Below are 17,293 nucleotides of genomic sequence, written 5' to 3'. Positions count from 1 at the left end.
TGTTTCATCACACACAAACACTGAAGTGGATATAGTTTGTCTAAAGCTAGGCTTTCGCTAATCCATCCATAGGCCCTCGGAGCTGGGACTGATCCATGGGATTCCGCATTTATTGATGAAGGTTTCACTTGCAGCACCCCCAACCCCCACCCCCCACCCCCCGGGTCCTGCTGGGTGATCCCAGCAGTCTCTGGTATCTCTTTCCCTCCTGTGTTGCCTCAGTTATGAGAGGTGACAGAAACAGTTCGGCCACAACAAGCAGCTGGGGGGCGTGTGTGTGTGTGTGTGTGTGGGGGGGGGGGGGGGGGGGCCACAGGGATGCAGACGAAGCCTTGCTGACCTTTCCCTGAGGCTGAAGAACCAGCTGATGAGCTTTCATAGACACTTATGCCAACAAGCTCTGGCAGTCTAATTACACACACACACACGCACGCACACACACACACACACACACAAAACAACAATGGTTGTGGTCAGCTGGTGTATACAGTATACACATGCTCCCTTTGTCATGAACACCACAAGGCCCAGACACACACCTTGTCACACGCTCCGGTGGTGATATTCTTGCCGGCCACATTTCATGATCTAGTTGCAGATATCTAAATCATCTCTATCCCAGGACGACTTGGAACCTGCTGATGATGCAGTTCCTAAATAGGACACCCACACAGCCCGCCAGCAACTCCTGCCAACTCGCACTCGCCAAACAAAAATACTTTTGCATGACAGCACTTCTCCAACAAGATGTTTTCTTTTATTCAAAGTGAAAGGAGCTTTTCTGACACTTGTAGATGCATACGAGGCCCCCACGGGCCGATGGGCCGAAATTCCGTTGCAGTGTGTGACAGCTGCACAACTATAGTAGCAGCACTGTCACTAACATTTACTGCTGGCTGCTTCTGAACCACAGACTGATCATAACAGTGTTGGCAACACAGTCATAAATAAACCAGCGACTGTCTGGGCCAGAGGATGGAGGAGGGACGTGAGGAGAAATGGAAAGTCAGACGGGACGTTGGATTGATGATTTATGGCACCATTTGAGAATGAAGTCACCGTGATGGTTTCCAGTCAGTCGAGTCTGGAGGCACTTGCCCTATTGGGGTTCCTCGACTCACTCTGTGCTCGGGAGTCGAGTGCGAGATCTCGGCTGGTATCCGCTCCTGTGCATGCTGACATTTTAATCGCGACGGGATCTCTGCACTCCGCCTCCTCCTGTCTCTCGCAGATCCTCCTGTTCTCCCATCTTAACTTCCAAACACTCACACTTCCCTCTCACCGCCCCGAGCAGGATCACACTTTAATGGCGGCCTTCTATCAACATTATGAAAAGGTTACTGACGACAAATAGTCTCTCTTTTCCTTCCCGGCCACACCCGGCCGTGAGATCTTTATTTCTGTCTATAATTACCCTGTTAAGCTCGTTATCAATGTCCGGACCCCCTGTCTATTCATCCTAGCTTGTCTCTTTATCTTTCCTCTCTTTGTCTTGCATCTCTTCACCCCCCCTCGCTGCGATGTGACATCTGCACCCCTGAATAAATCTATTTTCCCTCTTGTTGATCCCTGTTTTCTCCTGGGGATTGCACCTTTTATGTTTTCCTCCTATTAACAAGAAGCCTCACCCCCGTGTCTCCTTATCGCCTCCTGCTACATTCTTCAACCCTCTCTCCAGCTAAGATCAAATGCTTTGTAAAGATCGCTAGACGAAAGGCCCAGTTTGGGCACAAAAACACAATTCTGCAGAAATCTACCCGCTGTGCAACAGAGGATGATAGCTGATGTAAACAGACAGTTTTATAGCTAAATATAGACCCTTGTTACGGCAGCTCGAGCCCTGGCTGAGGCTATGTAGCACCATGCCCAATTACCTCTGATCAATTTACCTGATTTAAATCCACAAAGTTCACATTCACACAAGGCTAACGAGAAATCCCTCCGACAAAATCGCTCTCAGGTAGACAGAGTGGAGCGGGCTGCCGTGGCCTCATTTATTCAGGCGATGAGCAGACACGGATGGATGATGAGAGGGATGTGGGTCATAAATGGTGAGGAAAACAAGAGAATATAAATCTTAGTTCACCCTGTAAAGTTTCCCGGACATCCAAATGACTTGCAACTGTGTGAGAAAGGAGGAACAGACGTTTGCCTCTCCAGTCCAACAATGTTGCTAAAGAGGGTTGGAGCATAAATGTTGAATAACAGATGAAATGTACAATTTGCAATGCCAATACTGGTGATTTTTAAGTCTCTGTTAGCAGTTTTTAAGTTGAACATCAAGTGAGTGAGTTTTCACACCTGTATAATTTGAGAAAAACCTGTTAATACTGCAGTACGAGACGGAATCACGACATTATAATTAGTCCTGGCCAGAGCCAAGAAAAGATAAGACAGAACTTTATCTTCTGTCACAAAGCAAAAGCAGTTCCTCTGAATTGTGTCATCCAATGAACAAAGCACATTTAAAACAACACGGCAGCGATGACAACCTAAAGATAATGAGGATCATTTCATGGTGGAACTTCAAACCCGAGTAACGCAGCGCTGCAGCGCCACTTCATGTTGTCTTGTTATTTAGAAAACTTTCTTTTAGAGTTATTTACTGACAACAGCTTCTTGACATTAATGTCACGGTCTGTTTACGTGCAGAGTCGGGTGTTTGTTGCCACCAACCGCCACAACCGGCTTCTGTCCTGTGTTTGATATCGTGAGACCATCACGTGACGTGTTGAACTTGTAGCTTGTGGTTTTTTTTTAACACGTTGCTTGCCACCACCACACAATGTGATGGTAAGAGGTCTCAACTCTCATGTTTTCTGTTCAGTCGCTGCTGATTGATCTTCATTGAAACTAAAAAGGAGGCACTTTGTGTTCACGTGTTAATAAAGCGAGTGCTAAACACACAGCATGTTTTGCCTCTGAGAGCGTGAAAGTATCAAATGCGAGCTGTTACTCGTGAAAACAAAGACCACCTTTCTCTAAATCACATCCGTCTCCACTGATATTTCTTTTACTCCTTGACATTTTCTGCACTTGAATCTCTTTCCTGCCGCCCATAATCAATTTTTTCTTCCCTGCAGCTCTTTTCTCTTTCTCTCTTGCCGCCCTCCCACTGTGTCTCCATGCCTCTTGTCTGACATTACCCTGTTTTAACCTTACGTGCCCCTCATCTGCTTCCCTCCAGCCAGCGCCCGCATGCACGCGGTGGGTGTAGTGTGTAATAGGATGGCACAGTAGGTGAGATTAAATTAGGCCAGTGTATGGGGATTACAACCCACTCCAAACCTGATCTCCTCCCACTCTGTGTAATCCAACTCTAATGAATATATCATGGCTGACACAGCAGATAAAGCGCCTGCGAGACACCGCAGTCACAACACAACTGAGACATCAAGAGGAGATAAATGCAGACAGACTGTTTACTTCTAACACCTGCAGTACTCCACCATGCTGCTTCAAGTGTGTGTGTGTTTCCGGTGACATCTATTTCACTTATGCTTAATTCCAGTGCAGTGTTGGTAGAGAGTGAGTGGAGGAGGCAAGTGAAACTAAATCAATACACTTAAATCTACATGAACGAGCCTTTAGATGAACCCTACCCTCCACGTGCAGCAGCCACCTTCAGCTCAGTACTTCGGCGCGGATCTTTCCTCTGCTCCTGTGTACGCAGGAGCGCTTGCTTATCATCGCCTCATCTCATGAATCAGCTGAAGCAGCACATCTGCAGCTGTTTAACTGACTGGAAAAGTGTGAAAAAGTTCAATTAAGCATGAAAAATTAAGGTCCTAACAAGGACATTTAGAGGCGACTGTTGCAGGGAAACACTGAGAGAGAAAAAACACACCAAGAAGAAATATCAACAACAGTATTGGGGGGAAAAAAAAAAAAAAACGCGTGCAGATCAGTGTGATGCAACCTTGAGCAAAGGAGCGCTGAAGAAGTGGGAGATGCATGGCGCCTGCAGGTTTCATTAAAAATGCAGCAAAAAAATCAATAAGTTAGTAAACCAACGCTGTCAGTTCTCCTTAATAAACAGCCTGTAATCAAAGACAGAGCCGTGCCACGACTCGCCAGCACATCCCAAAATCAGAGCGGTTCTTTCCAGCAAACATCAGTTTTAGATCAGACACGCGTACTACTACTCCTCCTGCTAACCCCCTCAAGAGCTCCAGTACAACTTTTAATCAATACTTTGAAAACCAAAGAGCGTCACTCTCTTACATTATTATACGCCATATTTACTGAAATTATAACTCCTCTAATGATTAGTGAAGCTTCTGTATTACATTACAATAACAAAGAGCTTTACGGTGGAAAAAATGTGAGGCCAAATAAGTGCATTAATAACTCTGTGAAGCGGGAAAAGTAGTACATAACCTCATTTTAGAGATATTTTTACCCAGAAGCTATTAAGACTTATTTCCTGTATCCTAACATCAGACACTAAATATGATCTATCCCATAGAAAATGCCATGTCTTAACACTGGTATGTTAATTCATTGATGAAGGAGTGTTTTACAGACTCATGTACCAGAGCACAGACACATCTTTGAACAGAATGCTTCATAGAGGCGGGTCATGCAGAATCGAAACAGAACAGAGGGTCAATTTAGTCTAATTTTGGGGCCTGATGTGGATAAGAAAGCCTCTTTCATAGAGCTGACATTCATCTAAAAGTACTGACGCTGAGGGGAATTCTCTTCCGCGGAGAAAAAGTCGGCATGTTTGTCAGAGAGAAAGGAAAAAACAAAACAAAAACTGTTGCTTAGACAAAGACAGAATTTTGTCAGTGAGACAGAAAGCACACAGGTAGCAGCGCGGCCACATCTGCGCTCTTATTCAGTCGTCTTTGCTTCTTTGTTTTGTCGTTTCGCTGCATTCCCCGATTTAAAATGGACATTAAGAAGAATTCACAAAATGTAATTTTTTCACCAGCGTGTGTTTTTTCGATTGTCCCACATTTGACAATCAAGGTTAGTCAATATGACAAAATATCCCCTCCGGTTTTGTTATTGCTTTGGCAGTGATTCATTTCTCTCCTGGTGTAATATCCTCCACGGGGTTCCAGCTTTGTAATTTTAACTGCCAATATCTTATTTGGTCCCCAAGGGAATTCTGCAATCTCTCCTCTCTCATACCATCACTTCCGAAAACTGTAATAAGGTAATTCACTCACACAAATTAAATTCATTTCAATACATGACGCCTGCATTTGCGGCCTGGTCTCCATCAGAGGTTCCATAGTATAATTGGGTTGGATTGATGAGTCTTTGTTTGAGAGCCTCTTTCTGGGAAAGCGCAGTTGGAGCCTCAGTCATTACTTAGATTGAGACCACAGCGAGGGCTCGTCTGTCCACCTCTGTGTGGATTCTGATATGAGAAGTGAAACCAAAGAGATGCACAGTGGGGAGAGCAGTGGAAAGAAAAGAATGGATTATCCAGGTTGACGTGTTTGCTCTGGAAATCTAGGAGCGAGATTTCTGATGACTGCTGGTGACAAGGTGGTTCAGAGGAAAGCCAGGGCAGTCTGGGCCTCTGGCTTATGTCTCCCCGCCATCTTCACACCACCCTGCTGCCCCTGAAATCGACCTGAAATTTCTCCCCCCTCATTATTTGGCCTCCTCCATTCTCTGTGATCATTTGGACAGCCTGTCAATCCATCTGACCCTTAGCTCCCTAAATCGCCCCACTGTATTCTCCACCAAACCCCGGCAGCATGTCTACGCGATCCCCCACTTGACACCCAGCGGGCCGACTCCCATCTGCACAGTCTAAATCAAACAGCCTCCGAGCAGCGGCTGGGGAGGGAGGGAAACTGACAGCATCCTGAAGGTGCACATGCAACCACAAACACAACGTGCGGAGCATTGAAAAGGCGCACTCACGGCGGAGGATGACTCGAGGGAGCTCACTGGCAAGCCTTTGAATCTGCGCCCGCGAGTTTGTAACTTTACAACTATCACTCTCAAAGGAGGATGAAAAGGAAAGCAGAGATGAAACAGTCATTATTGACACTTCAGTCTAAGAGGTAGTTCTTTCTCTTAACCCGTGTTTTACCCCGTCTCTGCTTTAATGGATGGATCCCCAGAACGTGGCAGCAGCAGTCTTTGATCAGGAGCAGACGCTTAAGTAATCAGGCCAGGGAGGCAACATTAGAGAATCTTTAATTTGGTGCACTGCAACAGGAGCGCTGCAGCGTATGTATGCAAAGTATTTGTTTGTGTGTTGCAGGAGCTGCGCATGTACAGACGTGGATTCATATCTGTGTTTGCAGACGATTGGCGGAGGTGTCCCGAGGCTATAACAGGTGGCTGAGGAACAGAAAGGCCAGCGCACTCTTCTTCTCTGGCAGTTTGAGTGTAGATCATTACTCCCCTCCTACACAAAACAAGCTCTCCACTGCTGGACTAAAGGCATTTGGAGGCCCGCCAGTCTCTGCCCGGCTTTATCATCGCTTCACATTAATGCAGGAAAAGCATCCGATAGCCCGCTGCGTTTTCCTTTTAATTTTACTCATAATCTTCATAAATCATAATCCAGAGTAATTATCCGTTAGTATGTTTAGAAGCTCCCCTTTTCATCGTTTATCGCCTATTTTCTATTCCTTTTCTAAGGCCCATCCTCCTCTGTGACCTTGCTCTTTCCTATATCCAAGTTGATCCCTCCCTCCCTCCCTCCCTCCTCACCTATAGCAGTGAACATGCACAAAAGGATGCTATGTGCTTTGCCTTTTAAAAGAAAGTCCACCTTCGCGTTCTCACCCTCCGTCTTCTTTATGTTGCTCATCCTCCGGTGCCTTGCCTCTCACTTTTCATCACAGATCCCTGCCTCCCTCGCCCTCTCTCTCCTTCTCTCTCTCTCCTCACACCCCAAATCCCTGTTTCCATCCATCTTTTTGATGGAACAGCTCAATTAAACAGCCAGCGTCAGAGGGGAGATTACTTTCTGCACCATACAGTAGCGAGGGGTAATCATGCACTGTAAGTCTAGCCAGCTACTCCGACAACATCCTCGCTACCCCAGCAGCAGCTCCCGGCGCCGCCTCTGCCATACAAACCCCACTGCATTAAATAGTATGATAATGTGGCCAGCTATAGGTCTCTGGAGCACTGCCACCAAGCAGAGCGCGCGTGCACGCACACACACACAAACACAGTCAAACATGCCCTCTTCAGCAGCCGCTGCATCTTGATCTTTTGTGTGAGTGTGCAGTGCAGTAGGTCTATGGATGTTGTACAGATGCTAACAAGTAATTGTCAGTCATGGCACCTTCCCTCCCCTCCAGTCCCTCGACTGGGTTCCTCTGGGACCGGCTGCAGGCTACCGAGGCAGGCAGGTGGGGAGGTTCACTAAACCACTGGCGCACACTTGCATGATAGGAGAATTCACACACACACACACACACACACACACACACACACACACACACACACACACACACACACACACACACACACAAGTGTGAACCTAGTCGTATGATCCGCAAAGCAGCACCTCAATGAGAAAATATCAACCCACACAAACACCTGACCTGCATACACAACCGGTCTGGCAACACACTTTTCTGCATGATTAACACCACTGGTGGAGCATTGTTTCCTGCAATTGGTAGAACAGATGCGAGAGCGGCCACGGAGGGCGACAGCAGGCATCTGTGTGGCAAACAGCCAGGTGAGTGCCTGCTTTTCATGGGCACACCTCCGGTCTGCTGTCAGCGCTGCCCCACCCTTATTTTCACTTCCCTTGACATCTCCTTCCTCGCCGTATAAACGCATCTCACCCTCTCTCCGTCTCCTGTTGATATTAAAATCTCATTTTAAGAGCCACCCCCCCCCCCACTCCAAAATCTTTAGTTTAAGGTTACTCAGATCTGACGCTGCCTCGACTGCAGCTGCAGGAGATCAGACTGATAGACTAGAAAATTGTTGTAGTCTGTTCCGCCGTGCTGTTCACCACGGAGATTCGCCTCGTCCTTCACATCGATGAGGACTGAAGCAGCACATTGTAATTATGGGCTGTGCTTCACATTAAGCTATTAGCTGGGGGAGGGGAACATGCAGAGGAAATTAATATTTATATGATACATTAGAAATCTCAGTTTGCAGACAAAACCAAAAAGCAGATTAAAGTACATTTGCAGTCATGACGTCTCATGACATACGGCTGCAAACAAGCAATAAATCACCAGTAGCTTTAGACACAAAAACCCTTCTTTCATTGATCCTAAATCCCAACTTTGGACACAAAAGATATCAGAACACCGACATCTAAGTAGGTACGCTGCAGCACTGACGAGCATCATCACCGATACCGTTCCACATTCAGGTGAGACCCTGTTGCACGCGACGCTCTGATTGCTATTTCGCGTGATAAATTTTCAAAAAGGAAGGAAGAAAACATTTTGTTTTGAAAGTAACGTGCACCAACAGGTTATCTGTCATACTCTCAATACTCCAACAAGCCATCAGGAGTACTGCAGCGCTGGGTGTAGTAATCAACCACAGCCCACACAGCGATGTTTTGACATTTGAATCAAATTCATATTTGTTGGCATATCTGTAATCTCACACCTGGCTACCAATCAAACATGCACAATTGGATTAAAGTGGATTTCTAAAGGAGGCGTGTAAACAGAGGTCTGCTAAACTGATTTACGTGAACCAGACATGAGGAAGATGAACCAAAGGTGCGATTCCACAGCATTCCACCTCCACCTCGCAGCCTCATTAATCCTCTCATCATCATCATCGCTCTCTCTCTCTGTTTGGTGATGAACTGTCATCCTCTCACCTCCACAGGGATGCTCCTCTCCTCTTCTCGCGTCCTTTCACCCCCCCTCTCTCGTCTTTATCTACTTGAGCCTTTTCTTCTTCTTCTTCTTCTTCTCCTCTATGAAATTGATTGCGCACCTCTTGTCTCTGCTGATGCTGCAGTGATAGAAAAACACACCCTCCTCCGTCCCCTCTCTCTCTCTCTCCCTCTCTGACTCCCTCCCTGACTCTCATTGGCTGCCTGTTAGAGGTGACATCACCCTTTTCCTCAGCCTTCCTCCCCGCCTCGTCCTCCTCTGGTCCCTCCCTCCTCTCTCCCCTCTCTCCTCACCTCACTCTCTGAGGATTCTGGTCATTCCTGTATTGCTACCCCCCCCCCCTTCCTGTCCTCTATGTTCTTGTCCTCTCTTCATCCAGTCTGGATGAGCAGGTCTAGCTGCTCTTATTCTGCTTCTACACCCATCACAACAGTGTCAAGAGTGAATGCTGAGCGTTAGCGTTCAGAGCAGCAGCCCCTCTTCTCCTGCACCACTCCAGCAGCTAAGAGACAACAAAGGTGGAATCATGGCCATTGGAGGTTTTGTGCTGCTAATCTCCACGCAAAGCTTCATGAGCTCTTTTAATTCATTCTGCCACTAAGACATTGACTGGGCTTCAGCTCATTATCGTGTAATCAGAGGCATGGCTGCAATGAATGTTACATAACACGGATGAATTCAAATGTGTTGGGAATTACTGGTCCCTCTCATTTGTGAGTTTGTGGGTGCGGCGATGCGCTGACTTGTGATGTGGTGGGTAATCCAGAGGTTGTCTGTGTGTGCGATGCGATTACACAAGAGTCAGACTGACCCACATGACATCTGAAGATCTTCTACAGGCTTTTCTCTTTTTTGCATCTTGACAAGTGTGAATTTCTGTGGCAGTTTGCCTCGTCGTTTCCCCCTCCAGCTCATCAGGAAACCCAGCAAACAGAAGTCTTCTGTTCTTCAAGTGCCTCGCGACCGAGAACCAGTAGACGCCACAAACCCGCTCACTTCACCACAAACCTGCTCCTGCACCCTCGATCCTTTTCCTTCCCTTTACCCTCTGACCCTCCACCACCGCAGCCTGCAGATAGTGGAAGGCTTGGCATTTCTACAGAACCTCCTCGCCTCATCTCTGCGCTTCATCTGTGCATCGGTGTTGAAGCTTGGTGAGCAGCAGAGTTCTGATGAAATGTCTCAACGCCTGGATGGCGCCTGATGACGACGGTGGCCTCTACGACGCCATCATGACAGTGCCGCCGTGGGTTGTTGGTGAAATGTCTCAACTCCACAACTATTTATGTTCACTTCAGGTTTAATAGTAATAACTGGTTGTTTCATCTCCTCTGGTCCCATGAGATGGAAATGTATCCAACACTTTTGTGTACGCCGACTGAGAACAGCTGTTTGCTATGACTTCTTCAGTCTCTTTACTCGTGATAACAGGTTGGTTAACCAGCGTGTCGTCACCAGAAGAACCAACAACGAAAGGTGAAATTGACCTTCCTCCCTGCCAGAGTGACAAATGCCACCTCGTGGCTGTAGCAATAATGGAAACAGGAAGGAAGCAAAGGTGGGGATAGATGGAGGGCTGACTCCAGTAAGAACCACTTCCTGCTGAAAATGTGTGGCACAAAATACTTACTAGTCATACTGATACAACAGCATGAACAAAGCCATTATAATCTACAAATTCCTTTGGTTTGATTGTATTATTGACTTCTATGGAAGCAATTTGTAAAAAAAAAAGAAAAAAAAAGAAGAAAAAGCAAAAAGTTCCAGTGGTTACACATAAATGTGACTCTCTACATAAATCAGCCCTAACGACGACCTACAGACGCATTTGTTTCTGCTCCTGGAATGTGAGAGGAGAGAGACGTCGAGGGGCCGGCGGGACACGCGAGTCCTTCCTCCACACAGGATTGTAAAACCTTTTAAAATAGCTCAGGTAATTGGAGCAGCACCTTGTCCGTTCAGGAAAGACCAAAATGAGCTTCTTTTTTTTTTCCCCCCTTCCCTCCCTTTCCAACCTGAGAGAGCCAGCATGCCCATCTGCCATCCGTGCCCGCGGATCTGCCAGACGTGCAGACAAAAGCTGCTGCGGGAGCAGATAGCATGGGACTGATGATTGACGACGCAGGGGAAACGGGTGAGAACCTCAAGCGCGGTCCTGGGGAGGGGCTGCTGGCTGGAGGAAGGCAGGAGAGTTCAGGGTCGGAACCGAGGCTGGACAGATGCCAGAGGGGGAGACTAAACTGATGCTAAATTATTCCAGAATCATGTTTACGGCAGCAGCGGAATTTGACCATCATGACCTTTAGCCCACTCGTGGGTTGAGTGACAAAGTTCCGTATGGTAATGAGGTCTGATCATCGGTGCGTTGGAGGGTACGACTGTGATTGTGTGGTCAACAAGACGTTCTGAAGGTCATTAAGGTTTAATAGTCGGAGAGCTTCCCATCATTTCTGTGCAGCCTTGGTTCAGGCAGAGCTGTTAAAACAAAGGCCAACACCAATATTTAAAGAGCCGCTGCAAGTGGAAGATGGAGAGAAAAAGACACCATCGAGGTTGCCGGAAGACTCTCTCACACTGATCAATACAGGTAATTGCTTTCCTGTGTTCATCTCCACATGCAGTAGTTTTCATGTCTAAGCGATACTTCACCCAAAAAGTGTATTTATACTTGCAACACCCCCCCCCCCGCCCCCCTTCTGCATAGCAGGCCGTGTACATTTACGTTGAAGCTAATGGAGACTGACAGCTAACAGCATAACCGTGAACGAGCACCGAACCAGGGGGGGCTTGGAGGGTTGGGGGGTTGAAATTAAATCCAAATATTTGGTTTACTGAGCACACAGCTGGATTACACTGAACAATGTGATTGGGAGTTTGTAAAATGACACTTTTGGACAGTTTGGCTGTTGTTAGCTCTCAGTCTCCATTAGCTTCAAGCTAACCACACCTGTCTAGTTCTCTCTGCATTCTGGAGCCACTGAGAAGTAATGCAGGAGGAAAAAAAAATATCTGTGTGCGCTCAGTACACCCTGTTTGTGAGTACTTGAAAAGAGAAATCCACAGTTTGGGTGAAGTATTGTTTTAAAGCGCTCTAAATGGGAGGAATCAACCTTCGCTGCTGACCTTTGAGGTGCAAATTTGTCTTGTAAAAGAGATATTTACCTCAATTGAAACCCTTTTAGAGCGGGGAACCGGCCCTTCACTCAGAACCAGTCGGCTGTGAGAGACGCTTGGTTGCCCTTGAGAAATCTTCCAGCCAACTCCACTGTGAGAGAGTCAGCTGGCAGACTGGCGGGAGATCCGGACTGATATATGAGGAGGACAACGGCAGCCAGGAGAGAGAGAGAGAGAGAGAGAGAGAGAGAGAGAGAGAGATATGAATGAACAAGTTAAAGTCAAGAGTTGCAGGGAAACAGACGCAGTCAGCAAAAGGCCAAGAGAGACAATTCCATCAGCTTAAAAGCCCAGAGACGGAGGCAATATAGTAAATGGCTGCAGTCTGGGTGTGGAGCTGGAGGGGAGGAGGGGACACAGAAATGAGATGAGACACAAGTGAGTGGAGCAGAGAGGGAGAGGAGGATGTTGTGTCAAAGAGGAAGATATACAGGCAGGCGTCAGAAGAAGCTATTAAAGTGGACAGAAGCTGAAAAGGTCTACTTAATCTGTGAGAAAAGAGAGCAGACCAAAGCCCTCCAGTTGGTTGACAACAAGCTGCAGAGCCACAAGAGAATAAAGGAAATAAATAAATAAATAAATAAAAAAAACTTTAAAAAGGAAAAAGCCTCAGTGGAACAAATCAGCAACAGACTGATGCAATAAGCCAGCGGAGGCTTCGCTGGCCTGGATGAACACAAACACCAAAGATTTATTATGAGAAACACAAGAAAGAACAATCGGTGCTGTGACAGTAAATAAGCAAGGATCTGGAGGAGACGGGGACCACAAGGGGAGGCCGGGCGGGAGAAAAAAATGGCAGGGGAGAAAATACTCACTAGCTCCTGAGAAATGTGTCTTCACCATCAAAACAATGACCGGAAATGACACGCAAACCAGTGAGTGAGTTGGGTAATTCAAAGGAATTTGTTGCCGTCAGATAAATTAAAGTCATGTGTCAAACCCCTTTTTGCTCAGGGTCTGTATGTTCGGGGTTATGATCTTCTGTATGTTCTTTAGCAGGAGTGCATTTAAAAAAAATCTCATTTTCCCTGAACGTTGCAGGGGAGTAGCAATGACCAAGAACCAGGCGAGGTTTTGGCAGAGGTCCTTTGAACATACCATTGTATTTTCAGGTTGGCCTTTGGCGGAGGTCTGCAGTCCTCCCGCGTGTTCAGCTTCCTCATGTCACTGTTTGACTCAGCAGACTCAAACATGAGATTAACCTGAGCAAGAGAAGACCAACGCAGTAAACTTAGATGAAATAAAATCCAAAATTAAACATTAAAACTCACAGACACATGCGCTCATCTGTGCACGACTACGTTCCAGCATTTTTTCCTACAAACCTACTAAAAACACTTGAAGGTTCCAGCTTCAGGAACGTCTGTTGGTATTTGGATATTTTTCACCTCTTTGAAAAACTTTTACACCAAAACCAAACATGAATTAACCAAACTGATAATCAAAACAAATGTTTGTCCCAGTGCGGGTGATGCAGGCGTGGAGGAGATGCTCCCAAGTACAGAGAGGAAATGATCCCATCAAAGCAGGAGTGGGCCTCTCTGGTGGAGGGTCAGCCCCCCCCCCGGCTACACGGTTCACGGCCGGCTGACTGGCGTTTGGAGATCCATTGATCCAGCTAAAGTCATTAGGTGACCAGAAGGTCAGCCAGCTGTCTCTCACCAGCCGTTAATCACTCACTAATTGAAGAGAAATGACTCTGATTTTAGTTTCCTCAGAAAGGCTGGGCTGCCATCAACGACCAGCCCTTCAGCGTCGCATTGAGTGTGTACCAACGTGCAGTGGTGCACCAGAATTTTAACACGACTGTGATGCCTCCCAACCTACTTCACTTTTATGTTTTTCCATCCAGAAATAAGAATGACGTGTCCTTTATCATTTATTACAACGCATGTCTACCAAATTTCAGCGAGAAATCTGCTGCAAGCACAGAAGATTAGCAGTTTATATCAGATATTCTCTCCAAATACAGCCAGAGTTGACGGTGTTACACACAGGTGGTTACCAGAACTTTAGCAAAAATACATTTTCCTTTGCAATCCCTGCAAAAATGATAATTTGCAACTCACCCTCTCAAAGAAATGTCTTAAATATCTGTATTTGCCAACATCTACTGTGACCCATATATCACATTTGGTAAGACTACTCAAACTTGACCTCTAACGTTAGCTGGCCAACGTTAGCTGGCCAACGTTAGCTAGCCAACGTTAGCGTCTGTAACAAAAAGAGTACAGTGGCTTCGAGAGCTCAACAATCTTGCGAATAAACTTTTAAAAAACAGACAAAACACAAGCAAGAAACAGGAATTTCAAAACACAATGACAAAGTTAAGAAAGTCTGCTGCAAACTCACTCAACACATGAAATGTTTTAAACTCCATTCAATCTGGGTTTCACTTAAAATGTTAATCTGCCTTTGAAGTGCTCCCAGTTGAATGTCCCCTAACATTTTGAGGAAATTTGCTTTTAATAATTCTGTTTTTTTGGCAGTTGGTTGTCATTAGCCTCAAGCTACGAACAAATTGGTCGTGTTTTCTGAAGTCACCAAGAAGACTAACGGCTAATCAAAGGCCAATTTTCAAGTTTCGTTCAACATGAGCGGCTTGCAAGCAAACTGGAGAGGTTCCTCTCATCGGTCTTTACCCGCAGCCTCGAATGGGTGCCACCGCGCCTGGTGTGACACAGTAACATGGTGGAGCTGAATTTCATGTCTCCTCTAAAATGCCACAAGGTGCCCACCGCTGTGCCATGGAGGGGAGGTGAGAGAGGAGCTTGACGGGGAGGGGGCTGCAGATGTAACATGTAATGTGAGGTAATAAAGACTATGACCTTTACAGGAGACAGACTGTCACTCCTGGTTTGGCTCTGTGGTCTCTGCTTGCGTGTCTCAGACCAAAGGCCAGGCTGCGCGCGCCCACCTGAGCCCAACTTTTCTACCGGCGGACTCTCCGCTCGTATCCAAAGGACACCGCATCCTAAACACATGAAAGATGACGTGAGATTCCTCTGTGAGTGTGGATCAGGTCTGAGAATAACATCTCCTTCCCCTCTCCTCCTCCTCTTCCTCCTCACAGGCACTGCGGAGACGGCAGCCTAATCAGGAGGTGATGAAAACCCAGACAGAATCACACATAACACCCTCGCTAACACGTCACGCTGCTGTCTAAACCGGGGCTGCTCCTGTCCACCTTGATATGTCAAGTGTCTCCTTTATCTATACATTTGGAACACAGGCCTCGCAACAGTTGCCGTCAAAAGTCCAGAATTAAAACAACATGAGCCTGATTAGCAGGTTTCCGCTGGGAAAGACTACTTTATATTTGGAACATCCATCATGAATAAACAGGGAGAAATAATGACAGGCTGTCAGCGAGGAGCTCACACTGGTTTCTGGTGCAATTGAATCTGGTGTTTACTGACGATAAATATTCATCACCATTTCCTCTTCGAGTGCTTTGGGGGATCAAGACACTCGTAAGAGAGAGGAGAGGGTGAAGAATCCTGCAGAGGAAGGTTCAAGCACCGTCATCACTTCACTTCTGGACAAATACCTCCCAAGCTAATCACAAACATTAAACTAATTACCCTAATGAACTGATGTTGTCCCTGTGCCCGTTTGGGTTCTATGCTAAAAAAGCCACTGAGAGCCCCGCTGCAATAGCGGGACTTGTGTCGGAGACGCTGAAGACCGCAGCAGCAGAATGAATTAAGCTGAGAGATTTCTGGCTCATACACAAAGTGGCCATTATTAATGAAGTCCACTGCCATTCACTTCCTCCTCAGCTCCTCTGCTACTGACAAAGAGGATCACTAGTATTGCTTCACTTTGTTTACTACCAGCAAGTTCTCATATCTCATGTAGCCGACACACAGAGTGGACGGTCGTCGTCTGGTGCCTGTGAGCCACTGTTTTTGTTTTTCTTCTCATTTTGTAGTTGCAGAAAGGCCGACGACCCCTAAGAAGACAAATTTGCTTCAAAGCAGGAACATAATTGCACAACAGTCACCCCCTTAACTGTTCCCGGAGCATAGAAATAGAAAACATCTGCATGTGACAGCTGGAAACCAAAAACCGTGACATGGAGAAAGTGTGACAGGGAACATCCTGTTCAGACTAATGATCTCCACCCAGTGGAGGCGCCGCCACGGTGCATCGCAGCAGCTCGTTTAGCTGATCTCTCCCTTTCTAGCTGGCGGCCAGAGGAGTTGTGCGTTAATTTCTTTCATATGAAATCTCAGGAGGCACATGTGGGCTCGTGGGGGGGTCATCGTATCAGTTTCCAGGTAAATTCTCTGCAGGGGTCCATCAGTCTTCTTCTTTAACTGCAAATCAAAGTGTCCACATGACAGCAGATGCTGAGTGAGCGAAGCTCCAGTGGCCAGGAGAAAACTGCATCTATGCTTCATACATCTGGTGGGGGTGGGGGGTGGGGTGGTGGTGGAGGTGGAGGGTCGGAAGAACCTGGCTGCTCAATGTAGTGTAAAACCAGGGTTTACTGGGAGGTCTGAAATCCCTGCATGACAGCGCTGTAATTTCATTTATCACGCCTCAGCAAACACCAAATCAGACATGGACGCTCCTCATTCCGCAACCGGTGTGTCGGTGTTCAGCGAGGGGGAGGTGTGTGTGTGTGAGTGAGTGAGTGGGGGGGTCATGGAAGTAGCAAAGGAACACGGGTGGCAGGGATTGAATTTCCACTGTTGTCGTGGGTCCTGGAGCGGAACAATTTCAGCGCGCAAGAGCAGGTAAAAGATGTCTACACAGGAGGTGGGAGAAAGGTGAGCGCCGGAGACACGGAGGGGCTCTCGGCGAAGACGCCAGCCCAGAGAGGCAGCGTGAACAAAAGGATTCTTTGACTGGGTGTTTGTGGCTGTGCAGGAACTCCGAGTAATGAGCAGAAAATCCCTGGAGATGCTTGATTCTCTTGATGAAAACAAGGAATGAATCCAGAATGTAAGCAGTTGTTTGTTAGCATGGAGAGGTTTCCAGGAAACAAGTTCTATCTTTGCCTGTGCTGGCTAATTATCTGCAGCGAGCGATGGAGGGATACCCTCGCACACGTGAGTATGCGGTTGCCAACATTCCAGCCCCCAGAGGAGGAACGTTGTTAGATTTGTTGTCTGCGGTATCTCAGTCAACTGCGGGGACCAAAGGGAAGTGATGAGATCTTGACCTTTTCAAAATGAAGGTGCGATGCGCCCAACTCATCATCGCGTGGTGATGAAGCTGATGTGTTGCAAGAGAGAAATCGGAACCCACGTCATTCCTTCCGGGCTGCAGTTTGTAAGTATTGAGACGAGGTT

General features: G+C 46.9%; 1 protein-coding gene across 3 annotated transcripts in view; it reads right to left on the bottom strand.

Moving 5' to 3' along the window:
• Positions 1-13,435, bottom strand: part of l1cama (L1 cell adhesion molecule, paralog a) — a 47,039-nt gene extending 33,604 nt beyond the window's left edge. For 2 of the 3 annotated variants that reach the window (XM_086214754.1, XM_086214756.1), the window contains exon 1: positions 8,795-8,940. The gene's annotated coding sequence lies outside the window, so the exon portion shown is untranslated. Of the gene's footprint in view, positions 1-8,794; positions 8,941-11,975; positions 12,119-13,088; positions 13,193-13,315 lie in introns of those variants that run through there. The other variant, XM_086214755.1, reaches the window with a different exon arrangement.
• Positions 13,436-17,293: the final 3,858 nt, after the last annotated feature.

Source organism: Aulostomus chinensis, chromosome 9, assembly GCF_037954235.1.
Source record: "Aulostomus chinensis isolate RoL2024-O1b breed Wild chromosome 9, RoL_Achi_v1.0, whole genome shotgun sequence".
NCBI lineage: Eukaryota > Metazoa > Chordata > Actinopteri > Syngnathiformes > Aulostomidae > Aulostomus > Aulostomus chinensis.
The sequence above is the reverse complement of the archived record's forward strand: the minus strand, read 5'-3'. Positions and strand labels throughout refer to the sequence as shown.